Here is a 12,971-nt window from a genome sequence, read left to right as displayed (position 1 = left end):
CTGACCAGAAGAGAGGATGTAAGTGAGGTGGAGCAGGAGAGAGGGAGGGGGAGACCGAGGATGGAATGGAGGGATTGAGTGGAGAGATATGAGAGGGTTGTGTGAGTTGAACGAAGGGCGGCCAAATGGCAAAGGACAGGGCGACATGGAGGTGAGTTTGTTTGTGGCCACCGCTTATGGATTCAGACGTTTGGCAAGAGATAGATAGATAGATAGGCAGGTGAAAATAGTTGGGTGTATGCCCGATAAAATTTTTGTATCCTAATTCACGATAGACCAACATAGCAAAAACATATCACTACGGTTGTGCGTTCCTTATCTGTTAGCATGGACCTGGGAATCTTTTCTTTTTCAATTAACATGTAAGGATTTTCCTGTCTATATCACTAAGGAAGATCCGAAAAAAATGTTAATGAAGCTATGTAGTTTTTTTTTTTTTTTTTTTTTTGGAATATGCTGTACGAATTTCCGTTTTTAGATAAATAGGAGATATAATTCCATTCTCATATATGTATTACTAATGACTAGAGACTCATTTCTGCATAGCCTATTCTGGATAAAGAAATACAGAGTTTTGTTAATATTCTATAGCCGTTATGTCGAAGCCAAAGTAGATTTTATTGTTCACTGATACAAAAACTGGCAAATTAAATGGAAAAGCTAAATTTTGCCACTACTCAGGCCCAAACGCAAATTATTTTTCGTCGTATACATGGTCTTCCATTCATGTTGGCTCCCTGCTTGTCGGATGAGGCGACTAAAAGGGGCCTTCTTGTCTCCAGTCTTTCTCTCCTTACTGTCCTCCTCTGCCTCTCTGTCCTACCTCTCTTCTTGATATTTCCGTGTTTCTTCTGGCCTTTTATTTTCCCTCTACTCCTACAGTGCCATATAACCATACTATGGCTTGGTGCTAATTCTTCACTATTCCTTCCTTCCTTCCAGTCATGTTGGCAACGTCGGATCGGGTGCTTCGAGAAAAGACTCGGCACCATTGCACCTTCCTCATGCCCCCAAGCAAAATAAGGTATAATGCTAAGTTAACGTTTGATTAGGCCTAAGTTTAATGTCAAAATATGGCTTTCCTGATGATTTTATAGTTTGATTAGCCGAATTGTCTCATCTGTTCCCGAGCGAAGGTGCCATATTGCCAAGCCGTTTATCGCTGAAATCGCTCCGACTCTGCCAGTATGACTGAATGGCCAAGTGTACCGGAAGAAAAAAAAAAAAAAAGGCGTCCCGGGCGAGGCCATATTGTTGCAGCGAAGGAGTAGTGTGTTGTGAGGGGAGCTGGGTTGTATCACAGCACTGTTTGTGGCAGTGATGTGGACAGGGGGGGGGGTGCATGGGCTTGATGAGTAAAGCATAGAGGCAACCAGAGAGGCTAGGTGTGGGGAAGGTTAAGACAGACAGACAGGCGGATGTGGAAAGGAGAGGAGGGGCGGGTTAAAGGAGATAATTATGAATTATAAAAGAATGAGACAGACAGCCAGACAAACAGACAGATGGCAGTGTGCAGTGCATGTCCCATGGAATATTCTTTATTGCTAAACAAAAATAATATACTTCATTTCAGTGAGTCTTGAAGTTTCAAAGGTCGACAAAATTAACTCAGTTTTACCATCTCTCTCGCTAACCCTCTTATATTAGTAACAAAGCATTTTTTTTTTTTACTACAACACGAATCACCCTCATATAGGCATCGTGTCAGTTATCATTCTTCCCTGATAAATTCTACAGTTCGATAGGGAATATTCTACTGCAAATTACAAAACACAAGTTCCGTGAATCTCATCCTCTCAAATAAGACGAGTAATTGCAGGGGTGGAAAGTATAGTGATTCGCTTTCTTTAGCTTGGCGTTGAGTTGAGGTTATTCATGGCCAAAAAGTAGTATCGGATACCTTTAATTACTTCTATACTTGTAAACGGATGGCCTTTCCTTTCTCTATCCTCTCACGCGTCCCTTTTCAGTCTATTTTCCTCCGCCTCTCCCCATCCTTTCTCCCTTTCTTCCCTCCCTGTTTCATCTCCCTTTACACCTCTGCCTTTCCCTCTAGTCTCCTGCTATCATTCTCGCTTCCCTTCATTCCTCTTTTTCAGTCTCTTCCTTTCCAGTCGTTCCCTCCCCTTCCCATTTCTAGGGCCTCACTTCTCTGTTGCTATTCCGTTCTCTCTCTCTCTCTCTCTCTCTCTCTCGTCTACCTTCCTCGGACCTTCTCCGTTTGATCTCTTTTTCCTTCCCTTCCCCTCTCTTCCTTGTTCTCTAATACTCTCTCTTCTCCATATTCTCTCTCTCTCTCTCTCTCTCTCTCTCTCTCTCTCTCTCTCTCTCTCTCTCTCTCTCTCTCTCTCTCATCTTACTTTCTAGTTTTATCAATGTGAGTTCCAATTTATTTTCAGTAGTTTCTCCCTTTCCTTACAGTTTCATTTCTTTCCCACATTTCTCTTCATTTCTTTCAACACGTTCATTCTTCTTCATGCTTGTGCTCCCATTTCCTCATTCTCATTTCCTCCCACCTCTCCCACCATCCCCTCCGTTGCTATTCCCTGTCTCTCACCTTCAGTACTTATTTTACTTCTGTCTTTACTTGCAGAGCGACGAGAATGCCAGCAAGAAGAGAACAAAGAGAAATGAGAGAAAAGAGAAAGTTAAGGGAGACGGATGAGATGCGAGCGAAGATGAGAGGTAGAATTAACCCATTCTCCACCTTGACATAATCTTTGTTTTTGTGTTTTCTTTTTTATTCCAGTTATCTGCCCATTCAGTCTGGTGACGTGTTTTATTAATTCGTTGATGCTACTTACAGATGATTTCATTCAACATTCCGCCAAACAATGCCAACTGAGATTTCCTTCACTCATCACTGTTTTCATTTTTTACAGTAACTTAGCTGACTGATTAAGCATGAAGCACATACACAAAAAAGTAACATTGTACGCTTGTTGAGAATATGCATACCTATATTTTCTTTTACCAGTATTTTCTTCTACCCATTAATCAAGTTTTAAATTTCTGGTGGACAAAGATACACACACTGGTAAGAATTAAGTTTTAATTTTGCTTCATTTCAAGGCGAATTTATTTTGCGTACTATACAAGAACTACAGTAAATGCCTGGAAACATCAGTGGGCAGTAGATACAATATTATGGATACTGGTTGTCTCGTGGGGTCAAATTTTTCTGTAAGCAAGAGAGTAACTTGGAAATATTAACATATGGAGGAGAAGAAAGAAAGGATTAATGAAGAGAGAGAGAGAGAGAGAGAGTAGAACAGAGGGAAGGATACGAGATGTGGTGGATATTAATGCTGATGAAAAAGGTGGAGGTGGCAATCGAAAGCCGATGAAACTGCCATACAACAAAAACAACAAAAAATGAAGAATCACACACGTACGTCAACAGGGAAGACAAAATATCGGCCATGAGATATTGACCGTGTTCCCTCAGTGGAAATTTATATTCATGACTGGCGAGGTTTGGAGCTTCCTGTTGCCCTGAGGGAAAACTGTTCATATCTGGAGGGTTCAGATTTTACTGCGGTTGCATCTGGATGGAGTACAGAGGATGTTCATGTATACTGGTGTGTTTGTGGTATTAATATGGCCACTATCTTTATACTTATTGCAACCTTATCGGTGTTTATAATGTGTTGGGATGCGCTGGTTTTGCCCGAACTTGGCCCATGGTCTTGTTCTTCAACAACTTGTTTCACGCAGGTCAGCGGCAGAAAAAGACAATGCGGCGGCTCTACATCCTTTCCATAGCACTTTTTCGCCATTAGCATCATATTCTAATATAAACCTATTATTACGGTTCAGGTCTTGAGGAGGAGAGGTGGTAATTTTGTGCCAAGTAAGTGAAAAAATCAGTGCACTAATAGGAATGAAGATTATGTTCTTTGCATGCATATAGGTAGGTCTTTTCTTCAAGGAGACTCGGGGTCATATGATCATATAATGCCAACACGGGCTTAGGCTGCTCATTCTCTGTTCCTGTTCTAGACAACAATACTCAATTTTCGAAAGGAGTTTTGTGGTACTCGTTATTAAAGTTAACAGTGCTATTAAAGCTGTGTTTAAAGAGCCACTAATTATCTATATATATAACTACAGTGTATTATTTCACTTCAGAAGCATCAATACGTAATTCGTAATTGCTGAAGCTATTACTATACAGTATAACGAAATATTAAATATTTGAAGTGTCATAATAAAACTGCCGTGGTATATCTGGCATTACCTATTTCCTTTCCCTATCTCCATCATTGGTTGCCACACTGTGAGGCTTCAATTATCCTCCTCATCCTTAACTTGTCCTCGTCCCTAACCTGCCGTACCCTGCCTTAGCCTGTCCTGCCTTAGTCTGTCCTGCCTCACCTTTTACATGCCTCACCGCGCCCAACCCAGTCCTACCGCAATCTTAACTTGACAAATCCTGCATCGCTCTGCCTAGTCCAAGTCTGCCTCATCCTACCTTGCCACGACCATGACCTGAACTCTCCTGCCTCATCCAACCCTGACACAACCATACTCTGCCCCTTTCTCCCTCATCCTACCCTGCCACGTCCCTTAACTACTTTACCCAGCCTTACCCTAAACTGTGACATCCTTCAACTCCCCTACCCTGCCACATCCTTAGTCTACCCTCCCTTACTTTATCCTACGCCTCGACATCACTAAACAGTCCTGTCTTGCCTCTCCCTGTCATCCCACAACATAACCCCCTTTTTAACCTGACAGTCGACTGATTGATCGTAATTGTCAGGTAATGTGAAGCGCACCTGTGAAGAAAACGTCAAAAATACCTGCAGATGTTTAAGACTATGAGGTAACCGTGAACTAAGAGGGTTTGAAAAGTGAGTGAATGAATGTTCGATCCATTTCACCTGAAATTTTGTTAGTAGTTAACCCTCTTTTGCACCTTGTTTTGTGGACTCTGTTTCATAGTATCCTTGAGAGAGAGAGAGAGAGAGAGAGAGAGAGAGAGAGAGAGAGAGAGAGAGACTGGATAATAATGATCATGAATAACTTATGTAACTGCACTCGTGTATTTAAGATCTCATATCAGGTGGGGACAGGGGTGGTACTGAATATGATGGGCAGAAGTCTAGGTGGTATATGTGTGTTGATGGAGATGAGTGTGGATCTGAGTGAGGCAAGATTAACGGTGTGTGTGTGTGTGTGTGTGTGTGTGTGTGTGTGTGTGTGTGTGTGTGTGTAAGCCTAAGTTAGCCTAAGGGATTGTGAAAGTCGTGAGATTGCTGTGTTCAGTGTGATCAGAAATGGAGGAAAGAAGAAAGACAGGGAGAATATGTTACCGGCAGCAGAATGAACTGAATGAAGCTTTGATCTCACAGAGGTATGAGCGTCCAGTGGGGTGAGAGACGTGTATGGACTTGAGGGAATTGAGATGAAGGGCAGAACTGTTTCTTAAGTGAATGGTCATCAAATACAATGTTGGAACTCGTGAGCCTTAGCTGGCAGTCCACGTACCGTAGAAGGAACACATATTTCAACCGTAGATAGCCAGACCTAGCGTCCAGAGATCCCACACCCCAGTCAACAGGCTAATGGCAAGCCCTCCCCTGGCTTCGGAGGCTGCGAGACTTGCATCCTATCACCGTAAAAAATAAATAAATAATCAATTAATTAATTAACTAATAATCATAATCATAATAATAATAATAATAATAATAATAATAATAATAATAATAAAAATAATAATAATAATAATAATAATTCGCCATCAAATTTGTAATGAGGAGATTGATTTAAGGTCAACTGACCTCAGCTGGCTCTAACCCAGCCTTGCCTGGGGTTCTTTCTCGGGTGCTAACGCGGCAGGACACTTGATGTTCTGTCAGGCTGGTACCTATTATGATGGCTGCTGGGCAAAGCTTCCGGAACCCTTGCAGCTAAATGCAGGGAAGGGAGTGAGGAGGGGAGGGGAACTCCCTTGTCCCAATCGTATTTTTAATGTACGTCGTTGTGGTGCACGGGGTATATAGGGCCAAAGCTCCACACACGGATGCAACCATCAAATGATAATTCAGGTTGGAGCCTTGGAATGTTCTAAGGTTCTCTGAGGTCAACTGGTTGCCTACAGTATAGTGTCATAGAAACTGGGGTGACTGAAGTGGGGCAACCCGGCCATGATGACATCAGTAATGATGGTTACACGAGCTACTGGTCTGTTTGTAATAATAGTGCTCATCATGGAGGTGTTGCTGTGATAATTTCTGCTCAGTTTGTTCCTTCTGCTGATAAGGCTACGCTGGTCAATGAGGGAGTAATGTTGATGAGGTTGAAGCACACTTACGGCTTCATCTTTCCTACAGAAGTGTACACTTCTACTGAGATGGGTGTATCTGATCTTCATCGCTGAACATGGTAGCCTAGTGTTAGAGGGGCCGCTTAGGAGACTGACTGGAAATAATCGGTGGAGGAACCTTCAGAACCGCAAGGCTATCAGGAGTTCAGGAGTTCTTTCCTCTGAACTCAGGCTTGTTGCTACTCAACAGCTGTAAATCAGAACTGAAAGAATCCCAAGATTCCGCCGTAACAAACTCAAGGAGGAGAAAACTTGTGCTTCTGAGTATACAGTGGCAGTCTCGAGTCAGTTTGAGGCGCCCAGGGCTGTTGAGGACCACGGTGAATGGTGGGATATTGTTAAACTGTGGATTGCAGCAGGGTGTTGCATAACATGCTGTGGTGTGACAATATGAACGGCAAAGCAATCATTGCAAAATGACTGATGTTCATTATCGTCTTGGAAATGGCATTACACACCTACCCAAAAAATATTTTTGCTCAGCTCACTATAGTTACGGTGATATGGTAGTCGGAAATTTCCCAGTAAGTGATAAACCGACAACTGTACGAACAGGACTCACTCCTGTCAAAGCCTTACTGAGCTGCCAGTTAGTTCAGTAAGTCATAACTTGAAGGTGGCGTGCTACTTTTGACAATTTATTCCATCTTTCCTTCTTCGTTTTGCCACTGTCGGCCTTGCATTTGATTTTATCATGAAAAGCTTTTTTTTTTTCTTTTTTTTTATCAATAGGTTTGAGTCGTCCTCAGGTACTAAATGGATCAGGCAGTACGGGAATTACGTTCACAGAAGCTACTGTTGTTTGTTTCTGGTCTCAGCCTGGGGGGTGAGGATGAGAGATAAAAACTGCATGATGCTGCTCCAACGAACAACTTCATGGTCCATTGTTAAAAATCCCGTTCATATAAGGCAGGCCGCACGCACACAGAGTTGCATCATATTTGGTAAGATGCACGCCACTGGTTAAACTTGTTACCTGGGCAGTACATGATTAAGTAGGGGATTTATCTCACCGTGGGAGCCTCCTACTGTTGATGAGCGTCATTTTCAGACTAGCAGCAGCAAAGACTCTTTTTTCATCAAGCAAGGGCAAGTTTCATTAAGAATAGACACAGAGAGGCATTACAGAGAAATAACTGAGTAAGTAGAGAGACACTTTCTTTAAATGACCTTCAACCTGCTTACTGAGCCATGAAGGTCCACTTAAGACCCACCTGTCAGGGTAAGTCCGCGTGGACAGGAGATGGACTGCTCGTGTCAAGAGCGGGTAAGTATAGATGTCTGTCGGATGAGTACTTTCAGCAGTTGCATATGACAGGAACCTCCAGTCGAGAGCTACCATCGGCTGGTGCGCAATGCCTAGTTGCTTTCCCATCAAATCGACGATGCTGTGTCTTCTCTGGGTGAAATCAGGAAGCCAGTGGTAGGACAGTTAGTGACTGTGGGATCCCAGTGAAACTGATCAAAGTTAGGGGAGAAACCATAATATGGAGATGACGTGTAATCATAAAAGCCACGTGATAAACTGATACCAGTCCTGCTAACTGGACAAGAGAACTGATTCTCCCTGTCTGGGAAGGAAGAAGCGTGTACCGGGCAAGGTTCTTGCTCACGTTCATTTGATGCGCATCAGGGACCATTTGCTAAAGTTTGAGAGATCTGAGCTGTCCAGACTTACACGCAAGAAGAATACAGATGTTTGGAACACATCACTTCCCTGTCTGGAGTTTCAGCAAGGGCGTTTGAAGCCTAGATCAGTCTTAAGAAGCCATTTGATTCAATAAATAAAAAGACACTATTGTTACTCACGTGACTGCTTGAGGTTCCTGTAGGAATTATTCGAACAATGAGAGTACTGTCAAGTGTGGGGGAAGGAATATTCGATTTCTTTTCAGTGAGGTCTGAAGTGAGACAGGGATGTGTCAGGTCTCCTCACTTTTCAAGATGTGCATGGATTGGACACTCAGCTGGGCAGCGTGTCGGAGTCATTGACTTGGAATTTGCTGGTGACGCAGTTATCGTAGCAGAATTCCTGGAGAATATCTTGAGTGCTCTCGAGGCATCTCACGAGGCGGCGAAGCCACTGGGCCTGTATAATGATCCCGGTATTTGATGGTTTGCTGGATGAAACAGTACAATAAGCTTAGGAGTGTGTTGTGGACATAGATGGCCTGGAGAGATTCACCTGTCATCATGTCTTAGCAATGTGATCCAACACAGTGGTACGTCCTATGATGAGATTTTCCGTCACATTGTTCGAACCTATGGTGTTATGAAAGCACTCAGTATGAGTATTTGTCTTTGTCGATATTTACATATGACGCAAATCGGCAACTGAAGGGGGCTAGTGCTTCCTGTCTTAGTTTATGGTTGTGAAACATCGACAATAAACATTGCCTTGGAGTACCGGATTGACGTCTGTGGTACCACATACCTTTACATGATCATGGGATATCACTAATACGATCAGGTGTGAAACGTGCAACCAGTTAATGAGATTGAATCGAAGGCTTTCACCCTCACAAAACGTGAAAATTTTCTCTAGCTACATGGGTATGTGGCATGCTTTTCCAAGGCTGATCCTGATTTCAAGTGAAAAATTAGAGAGTCGCACCAGGGCGAAGGAGACGAAGCGAGGGGATAGCAGCTAAACTCATGGCTGGAACAAGATCTATGGTCTCGGGAACCACTTGGAGGGAGATGTCTCTGCCAAAGGCATGCAAGGCGGGACTGTCGACTGTGGAGACAATGGGTGAGTAAGGCTATGCATCCCATTGCAGATGACCCAGTAAGTTAGTGAGGTATATGTAAACAAAGTGCTGTCAGTGATGTTTGACAAGTGAGAGGCGTATTATTAAGCGATGCAGACATGTTAAAATAATAGTGACACGTTTGCGATAACAGTTTAGAAACATTGTATCATCACGGTTAAAGTTCAACACAGTGATCCATTTTCATCTCGACTAATGTGCCGGACAAGGTCAAGGTGAGTGAAGTGTTGTTCCGGCCAACCACTGAGCCTCTACCCTACCCCAACCTTATCCTTTCCCTCCTCTTGGCCCACACCCATCACCCGACCCGCATTAGCCCGGAAAATGAACATGGATGCAACGAGTTTGCGGGCGCCGTTAACGAGTATGATAAAGCAGGGTGTCTCTCTCGCTGCAGTTGGGTCTGATTTTGTTACAGATAACGAGAGGGAAAACTTGTGTGCTCTTAATGATGGGGTGGAGGGATGTGGAATGGTAGTGGAAGAGTAGGGCATTGGTATGGCAGGGTGTGGTATGGTGATGGAATAGTGAGGCAGTGGTGTGGTAGAGTGTGGTATGGTAGTGAAAAGGTGATGCAGCTGTGTGGTAGGGTGTGGTATGGTGATGTGCGAGTGAGGCAGTGATGTGACAGGGTGTGCTGGAAGGGAGAGGTAATGGTGTGGGAGGGCGTGCAGTGCTGTGATGCCACTACACACCGATCACTGCAATGTCTTAAAGAACCAGGTCACTTCAGATGCCGTGTACGGAACATATAATGACTCTATCGTCTTTCAATTATTCTTGCATACTATAACATAATATTTTAATGAAGAAGATAGTGTGAAGAACATACGTCTCGGTAATCAAGTGTTTTTATCTCCAGGCCTACCAAATAATTGTAATAATCGCACAAAACTTAGTATTGTTAACATAAGGTAGTTCTTTCGTAAAAGTGAGGAAGAATGTGAGGCACCAGACAACTGTATTATGACACCAAGCACTCTTATAGGGTAAAATAGTTAATACAGACATTAATCATTCTACTAGTGGTTACTGTAAAAACAGAAAAATTAAGTTGCCTGACACCGGTTGGCTTTGAGGATGAGATGCTTGAGGATGAAGGAGGACAATGATGTAGAAGACAGGAGAGAGCTTTGGTAAATGAAAAAGTAGGACTATGTGGACAGCTATGAGAGAGAGAGAGAGAGAGAGAGAGAGAGAGAGAGAGAGAGAGAGAGAGAACTGATAAGGAAAAGGTGCGAGTGGAAATCTGGCGATGCACTGGATGTCAGGTTAAGGAAGGAGATTATCAGAGAGAAGAAAGGAAGGGATAAAACATAAGGGAGACGTCAGGATGAGGAAAGAATAGGTAGAGAGAAAGGGAGGATAGGTTAAACAACTGATGAGTAGAAAAGCAAAACTGGGACAGACAATAAGGGAAAATTATAGTTTTCTTATGCAGGGAAGAAGGAACCAAAGGCTAGAAGCCAGCAAGATTATTCTCTCCAAGAAAAAATACAAACAAGATAAACAGAGAACTAATTCAAGATCCGATCATTTCGAGATGCCTTGACACACCGCGTTTAAAAGACTCGAGGTCTTAGGCAGCAGGAAATACAGACAGAGGAAGACAGTTCCAGATTTGACCTGTTACATACATGATGGAGTGGGAGTAACGGTTAACTCTTGCATTAGAGAGTTGAACAGAGAAGGTTGAAAGTTTGCGGCATCAGCAGAGAAAGCGCTGTGTAACATAATGAGTTAATATTATGAAAGCAAGTGAGGTTGACATTGCCAGAGATGTAAGAGTATTATCTTTGGCTGGAATTAAAAAACACACAAACCAAGAAAATATGCTGTTAAAACCTTGATGATAAATTTAGTAAGTTATTTATGGTGGGAAACCAAGGGAAAACGGACAGAGAATAAAGGCAATAAATGGACAGAGAATAGTGGACAACAAAGCAGAATTTGTACTACTGGAAAAGGTCCTGTCTGAATGTATATTGGATTTAAACTGTCTTTGTGTGGAGACCCGAGCACACTATTGTTTATTGGCGAATACCTTAGGAAGAATTCGTGACAGGAATTCTCTCTCTCTCTCATTCTCTGTCTGTCTGTCTGTCTGTCTGTCTGTCTCTCTCTCTCTCTCTCTCTCACACACACACACACACACACACACACACACACACACACACACACACACACACACACACACACACACACACAAAACCATTTGGCAAACTATACATCCTACCTTCTGCAAAATTTAAAGTCTGATAATTGTGACAAAAACACCTCCGTGCAGCCATATTCTGACATATGTGGAGTCGCTCATATCGTTCCTTGTTTCCCTCACTCACAAACGCTTCCGTCTTGTGTTAAATATAAAGTGAGAGGAAAAAAAGAGACGCTGAAAGAACTGACAAAAGTTTCAAGTTGAAAATGATGTATATGTGAAACAGACAATATTATAGAAACCAAGGGTGATGCAGCATATCAGAAAATGAACATTATTTGTAGCATAAAATTAAAGCTTGTAATAATGAATATAATGAATCTACTGAAGAGTACATGGTGTTATGCATAATGAAACACGGTCGAGCTACAATGTGAAAAAGGATGAAGCAAAGGAAGTAGCTGGTGGGTTGAAAAAGTCATATATGTGTTTTATGGAATGCTCGGAAATAGATGATGTACGAATCGAGAGAGAGAGAGAGAGAGAGAGAGAGAGAGAGAGAGAGAGAGAGAGAGAGAGAGAGAGAGAGAGAGAGAATAACACCAACAAACAAAGTATTCGAAAATCAGCAAAATGCAAGCAATACACGAAGGGGAGGGGGAGAAAATGCAGACATTATGTTGCTGTTGTCACCCCAGGTTCAGCTCGTTATCAACCCACTGGATAGCCGGAAATGGGCGACTGCGACCGGTCTCTCCCAGAGATTTTTTGTTAAGGCTGTGTTGAAGGACTACCTGTGCCGTGATAGTGTGATGCATATACAGTAGAGAGTATATGTGATGTGGTGTGGGGACCTGCACTGCAATGTGGGCAAAGTGGACTGTCAGAGAGTTTTACTTCATGCGGGTATTGTTACAGGGAAGGGCGGTGGCCTCACTGCTGTCTGGCTAGGTGTACTCGAGTCTCTCTGGGTGGGATGTTTCTGAGGGGTCTGGTGGTGGGCCGTGAAAGATGCTGTTTTGCCGGAAGTTTTGAATGGCTGTGGTGGCTACGTGTTCATGTATGTGTTTGTGAATTGCAATGTTGGGTGCAGGAGTGAGATGATGCTGAGATACTATGTAGTGTTGGACAGTTTAATTCTCTCTCTCTCGTTTTTTGGACAGGGATGATTAATATGAAGCTATTAGTGTGGGATGTTTCTTGAAATGAAGTAATGAACTACATGCCCCTAATAATCATATGAGAGGCCTATCAGACTTCATTATATTCCCCGAACTGTTTCGCTTTGGAATTCGTTTCTCCAGACTGGTTTCCCTCTCAAACTTCGACTTACACCAGTTCAAGTCCAACTATTACAGATTTTTCATGAATGGGGGACACCTGTAATCTGGTGTATGGATTTTTTTTCTTCTTCTGTTCATCTTCTTTTAAAAACATAATTTCTGACTGTATGGGTTCCTGTTCCTTGATGTAATATATATTTGTGGTTTTAGAAAGTCCTGTTATTATTAAGTTTTTGTTTTGAGTTTTTGAAGCTTATTCACGCGTCTATTGGTTAAGGTTGAGGCCCAGCTTGGACTAGCATTGTTTATGATTGTTCTAAAGAACTATTGGCAAAAAGTGTTCAGGGATTCTTTCTACTGACCAGAAGTAATACTTGTGATTATCTTCAAGGCACTGATGAGATACCTTTGCACTGATGTTCATTTGT

This window comes from Coenobita brevimanus, chromosome 6 (genome assembly GCF_032717465.1).
Source record: "Coenobita brevimanus isolate Jiangsu-jjx chromosome 6, ASM3271746v2, whole genome shotgun sequence".
Lineage (NCBI taxonomy): Eukaryota > Metazoa > Arthropoda > Malacostraca > Decapoda > Coenobitidae > Coenobita > Coenobita brevimanus.
Note: the sequence above shows the minus strand (reverse complement) of the source record.